A 6,452-nucleotide genomic window follows, 5' to 3' on the forward strand; every position below is an offset into this window, starting at 1 on the left:
TCATCATGCTAAGAAGGCTTGTATAATCAGTCCTTGAACAAGCAGCTCCCAAACCTTCCAAAACCCACTGTAGTATACAGAGCAAGGCCAGGAGGTTGGCCTCACCATGTTTACATTACTGGCCATTGAGAAACACTGAACCCCGGGAAGCAGCCAATCAAGATACAGTATTCACAGTATCTCCAGGCCACGTGGAAGGGCCAACCGTGTGTGTACAAAGCTGTCCAATCAGAGAGGAGCTTGCAAGCTGGAATTCTGTTGACACCCCAGGCAGTTGTTGGCAGGCTGGCCGATGGCAGGGCAGGCTTCAGGCTTCATGCTATGAACTCCTGGCTACTGGCTACCAACAAGGTGCTTAGGAGGGCAGCTGGATCCAGACCAGGAGCTTCAGGACCCCAGGGTATCGCATAGTTTCAGGGGTTCCGGACATTCAGGTGGGTCACAAACGGTCATGGTTTCTCTGAAACTGCATTGGGGAAGAGGACAGCGGGAAGATGAGTTCCGTGTGGCTAAATGGCATTTAATGAATGGGAGTGGGTTACTGGAAGGGTCCACATTGGTGTGTAAGAAAATAGCCCCGCACACCACTTGGGAATGGGCCTGGTTGGGGACCTTGAGAGCTTCCAGAGTCCAGTCAGAAGGGTCGCAGTTTATGTAAGGGTCTTGTTGGTAATGTGTGGTCAGTTGGGTGGGTAAGGCCCATGTCTGCCCCATAAGGCAGTACAGGAACAGGGGACATATGAGTAAAACTGAGATGCTCCTGTGGTATCCATGATGTCCAGTGGATATTCCAGGATTGAGTGTTCAGCACAGGGACATATGGGCCATTTCTTTCTGGAGGTAGCTGGGAAGATGGGCCTGGTTGAGGAACTTGAGGGCTTCCAGAGTCCAGTCCAAAATGGCTCAGTATATGTGAGGGTCTATTACATACTGTGTGGTCAGTTGGGCAGGCATTCCCCATGTCTATCCAATAAAGCAGAATATGGACAGGAGACACTTCAGTAAACCTGAGTGCTCCCGTGGCATCCAAGATGTCCAAGGGATACCCCAGGATTGAGTGTTCAGTACAGGGGCACATAGGTCATTTTCTTCTGGTCGTATCTGGTAGTGGCTTAGTTTTTCCCGGGTCACTCAGTAGGTCCCTTGATTGGTGCTCAGTAAATCTACACTGGGCCACATGGAGACAGGGAGCAATGCAAAGCTTTGTTCCAAGTTAAGACTTGGTAAGACCCCTGCCAGCAAGCAGGCAAAGACTTACCTTTTGACATGCTGCAGAGGGACAGATCCTCATTCTAAGGAAAGAGAGCCCCAGCTTGACATGCTGCTTTGTTTCTGCTTCTTTAAGATGTCGTTTTCTTTTTGCTTTACTTTCTTTTCCCTTTTCTCTGTTCCTTCCTTCCTTCCTTTATTCCCTCTTTCCTTCCCTTCCATTCCTTGCCAGCCTGTTTGCCTGCCTGCCTTCTTTCCTTCCTTCCTTCTTCCCTTCCTCCCTTTTTCTTTCTTTCTTTTCTCTGACTTTCTTTTATGTTAATTGACAGTGGGGCATGAGTTCCGGACCCGATCTCTTTCTCTGAACCTTCTGTCTAAAGGCCAGCTCCTTGCTAGTTTATGCTGCAATGCTACTTCCACTTTTATGGGGATTAACTGGAGAATATCTTCCAACGCAGTTTTCTGCCTGGACTGGCTTCGAATCCCAATATGTGGATCTCAGTCTCCTAAGTAGCTTGCATTTCAGGACTAAGACACTGGCACAAAGCTCAGAAGTACTTTATCTCTGTCATAAATAGGACATGACTTAAATTAATCTCTCCCCACTAAGCTACACATGCAATCTGGGAGCTCTGATTTTTTTTTTTGGAAAGCTGGTTTTCTAAAGAGAAAATACCATCCTCAGACAGAACAGCACATGTCCACCTTTTAAGTGTCTCATCCTGTCTTCTATGGAAAGACCTCTACATGCTGAGGTATTTTATTATTGTATTTAATTTTGAATAGTAGTTCAATGGATTTGCAATTTAATGATGCAGTGTATGAACACAATGCGGTGTGATCAATGCCAACCACATCAACATTCTCACTCAACCCTCACCAAATACCCCCTTCTTTCCTTGCTCTTCATAGGTTTGTACTTATTGAATTCCGGATTTCATTCTCCCCTCCTACCCCCTGTCATATTTTCCTCATTCTGTTGCTGCTAAAGTCTTATAAGGACATATGAATAACAGCAGCTGTTGAAATACAGGAGTTGACACATTTGTCATATGTTTTTTTTCCCTTCCTATCTTTTTTCGTCAGGAGTGGGGCTTGAACTCAGGGCCTGAGATCTATTCCTGTGCCTCTTTGTGCTCAAGAGTACTGCTTTGCTACATGAGCCACATTCCTTCAGTTTGTGGGTAGTTAATTGGGGATAGGTGACTCACAGGGACTTTTCTCCCTGGTTTTCTTGGAACTGGGATCCTCAGACCTCAGCCTCCTTAATAGCTAGGATTACAAGATTCATCCACCAGCCCAAGGCTTCCCAAGTGTTTTAAGAGCAATAGGGTTACAGTGTATGCCATGGGACTTGGAATCATGAAACAGTCTAGAGAAGATGTCACTAATCTTGCTGGGACCTCTTGAAATATAAAATGAAGAAGCTACATATACATAAGTCAAACACTGCTTCTAGGGGAATGGGAATGTGACTGAGTGATAGAATGCTTGCCTAACATGCATGAAGACCAGGGTTTGATAACTCACTACCGCATACACAGAAAAAGCCAGAAGTGGTGCTGTGCTCTTGTACTAGAGTACTACCCTTGAGGAAAAGTTCAGGTAGAGTTATCGAGTCCCGAGTTCCTCCACCAGGGTTCCACAGTTCTTAGATAGGCAGGAATCTCCTGCAAACACAGCCTAAGTTGACAATATTCTGAGGAAAGGAAGAATGAAGATGTGCATCAGGAAACTAAATTATGGATGGGATATTTCCTTCACATCAAATTGCACTGAAGTGTTTAGGAAAGGAGTGTGATCTCCCAATCTCCACATTTTTGTTCAGTTCCTATCTGATTTGGATTTTCAGAGCCACTATTAAAGGGTCAAGTTCATTAGTATTTGGAGCACATTCTCAAGGAACTCTTGACTTCTGTCCATTTTGGAAGCGCAGAGCAAGGCAAAGGATCCAATGAACAGCAGATGCAGAGATAAGAGCTCACAGAGTCACCTCAAAAGTGGACCTTTAGACCTGAGATATTTATCTCCAGTCAACCTACAGAAAATGGGAAGTGGGGCTGGGCTCATGGGTAGGGCAGTAACCTTGAGCTGAAGAGCTCAGGAACAACACCCAAGACCAGGAGTAGGATGGTAGCTGGGAGATGAAGAGCTCAGGGACAGCGCCTATGCTGAGTTCAAGCCCCATGACCCACAAAAATAAGTAGACCTTTAATGATATTTATTATCAAGGTAAATCTTGCCCATTTACTAAACATTCATCAGCATCCATGCCATTTTGTTGATTAGGACCATAGTATTCTTTGACCTGGATCTTCTTTTATATATATATATATATATATATATATATATATATATATATATGTACTTTATAATTGCAAAACATGAGAAGGGGTATCAATGTGTAAGAAGTCCTGTACCCACTACCTCACAAATGTAACTGTAACCCTTCTATAAATTACCCCAACAGTAAAATTTACAAGAAGTAAAAATGTAAAGGAGAAAAAAATAACATTTTGCTGGGGTTTAAATAAAAACTGATCCTATTAGACATTTTTATTTGTAATGATTCCAGGCAGTTTCTCAGTCCTGTGTTCCTTTTCTGGCATTCCTGAAGGGTGCTCAAATGTTTGGTCTTCTTGTTTCCATTATAGTATTTGTAGTTCTCTTCTTAGTCATTCTAGATATGAAAATATATATATATGTATGTATATTTAATTTTGGCTACTGTTGCTGTTTTTGATTACTAATAAAATGGAGAGAAGTTATTTTCTTTCAAGTTGTGTTTCCAGCCTATTGGGAATGTGTTTGTTTTGGCTGTACTGAGACTTGAACTGAGAACTTTATGTCTGAAAGGTAGTTATTCTCTCCTAACATCCATACATATAGCACTCAGAACATAAATTTCTCATTTATTTCCTTTTCTACAGAAACAACCCTTTATTTGAGGTAATGATACATTTTCCTGCAACAATACTACATGATTAAAAATTGCTCAAGTGAAGGTATGTATATTATATTCACCCTGATTATTACTGTGTCTTGGTATTCTTTTTAATATTCCAAACCTCCCTCTAACTTTTCTGTCATTTGAAAATACATTTATGTGCTCATATACCTGAATAATATTTTCTGATGCCTGGAGTTCTGAGTAGGCAATTTTATACTTTTAAACTTTGAAAATTACACCACTTCCTTCCAGACATTTCTGGATTCAGAGGAGAAATATGCAAGCACTATTATCAGGGTTTCTCCATAAGGACAAGATTTCTCTCTTGTTGCTATGAGAGGCTTTGTGATATCAATTGTCATAAGTTAATTCTGGTATGTACTGATGTGTCTATATCAGGATTTTGCCCATTACCAGAAGCCTGATTGAAGCTGAGAATTTGCCTTACATACACATGTATTTTTAGATCTGCAAGCATAGAGATTCCGACTGACACTGTTTTTCTTTTCTTCACCCAGGATATTATCCCAGTTAATTATTATCACCTCTGAGGTGACTGGAGGTTGTGGCACACGGGCCAGGGTCACTGCAGTATCGTGACCGGGAGCAGCTTCAGCGGATAACAATAGTTCTTCAGCCCTGCAACTGAAAAATGGCCTCCAAGGAAATGGCAACCCCTAACAGAAGAAAGAAGCCGTATACAAAATCTGCCAAAAACGTTGAGGAAGAATTACCAGCAGGCTTTGAAGTGGAAAAAGTACTGGGCCGTCGTGTGGTGCAGGGCAGGGTAGAATATCTCCTAAAATGGAAGGGCTATTCTGATGTACATAATACCTGGGAACCAGAAGAGAATTTATACTGTGCTGACTTAATCACAGCTTTTATAAATTCTGATGAACCTGCTTTATCTTCCAGCGAGTGTGATGCTAGCACAACCAATGCTAGAAGTGAGGCTGGTGACAACCTAAGGGGCTTTGCTAGGGGTCTTGAGCCTGAAAAAATACTTGGTGTCACAGAACATAATGGAGAAATGATGTTTCTCATGAAGTGGAAACGTACAAATGAAGCAGAGTTGGTGCTAGCAAGAGAGGCTAATTTTTATTGCCCTTATATTGTAATTGCTTTCTATGAAAAGAGACTGTATTGCCCAGGAATATAAAACAGTTATGGTGGCTAATAACCTTTATACATGTATACGCATAGACATGCATATGTCTGTCTATACACATACCATCTGAGTCTTGAATTGAGGCTGTGAAACAATAACTACATTCTAATAAAATCAAGTTTGGCAACTTGCTGTTGAAATTGGTATTTATGGCAGTTTGGACATTATTTTGCATCATATATAGTAAAGGCTTTCTGGGGTTACTTTCTCTGTCAGAAAAGAATATTTGCTCAGTTGCTCTATATCGTCAGCCATATAAAACTGGGTATTCAAAATGTTAGGCAAACATTTTTGGCTTTGGGATGATGTAAAGAGAGTTTACGGTTACTTTGTTAGGTAAGGGGTACTCTACTTCTTGAACGTTGGTACCCTTTCCCTTGCTTTTCTCTCAATTTCCCTTTCCCCACCCCTCCAAATCCTTTTGTTTGCCCCCTTACATTACCTCTTTCAAATAATTTTATGTGTGTGTGTGTGTGTGTGTATGTGTGTGTGTGTGTGTGTGTATGTTCATTCATCCATATATGTGTTTGAGTGTGTGTGTATATATATATATTTACATATATATATATATAGATAGATATATGTAATGCCAGTCCTGATGCTTGAACTCATGGCTTGGATACTGTCCTTGGGCTTTCTCAAGTCTAGGGCTTTACCCCTTCATCCACTGCATCACTTCTGGATTTTTCTGTGTATGTGGTACTAAGGAATACAACCTAGGCCTTCATGAATGCTAGGAAAGCAGTCCACCAATAGGCCACGATCCCCATCAAAAATGTATTTTTGGGTTTTTTTAATTTTCTTTTTTTTGGTACTAAGGATCATTACACTTGCTAGGCAAGCGCCTTGTCACTGAACTACATCCTAGCCCTCAAATGCATATTTACATGTATATATATATATATATATATATATATATGTATGCCAATAAAGCTGGTACAAAGTCAGATACAATAACAAGTCCCTCTATGTTAATTGATCAAGAAAATGTAATATTTATACACAATGAATTTTTTTCTGCCCAGAGAAAAAGGAAATGTCCCCATTTGTAAGGAAATGGAAAGACTTGGAAAAAATCATTCTAAGTGAAGTAAGCCAGATCCATTGAAACCTAGGCTCTATGGT

The 6,452-nt window shown here is 41.1% G+C and overlaps 1 long non-coding RNA gene across 1 annotated transcript; it reads left to right on the forward strand.

Annotated features, from left to right (window-relative positions):
- Positions 1-273: 273 nt before the first annotated feature.
- On the forward strand, positions 274-5,454 carry LOC150039526 (uncharacterized). Its single transcript, XR_016534340.1, has 3 exons — positions 274-434; positions 4,140-4,214; positions 4,678-5,454. It is a non-coding gene; the product is annotated as an uncharacterized LOC150039526 (long non-coding RNA).
- The last annotated feature ends 998 nt before the right edge of the window (positions 5,455-6,452 follow it).

This window comes from Megascapheus bottae, unplaced genomic scaffold, assembly GCF_031878675.1.
Source record: "Megascapheus bottae isolate mThoBot1 unplaced genomic scaffold, mThoBot2.hap1 HAP1_SCAFFOLD_142, whole genome shotgun sequence".
Lineage (NCBI taxonomy): Eukaryota > Metazoa > Chordata > Mammalia > Rodentia > Geomyidae > Megascapheus > Megascapheus bottae.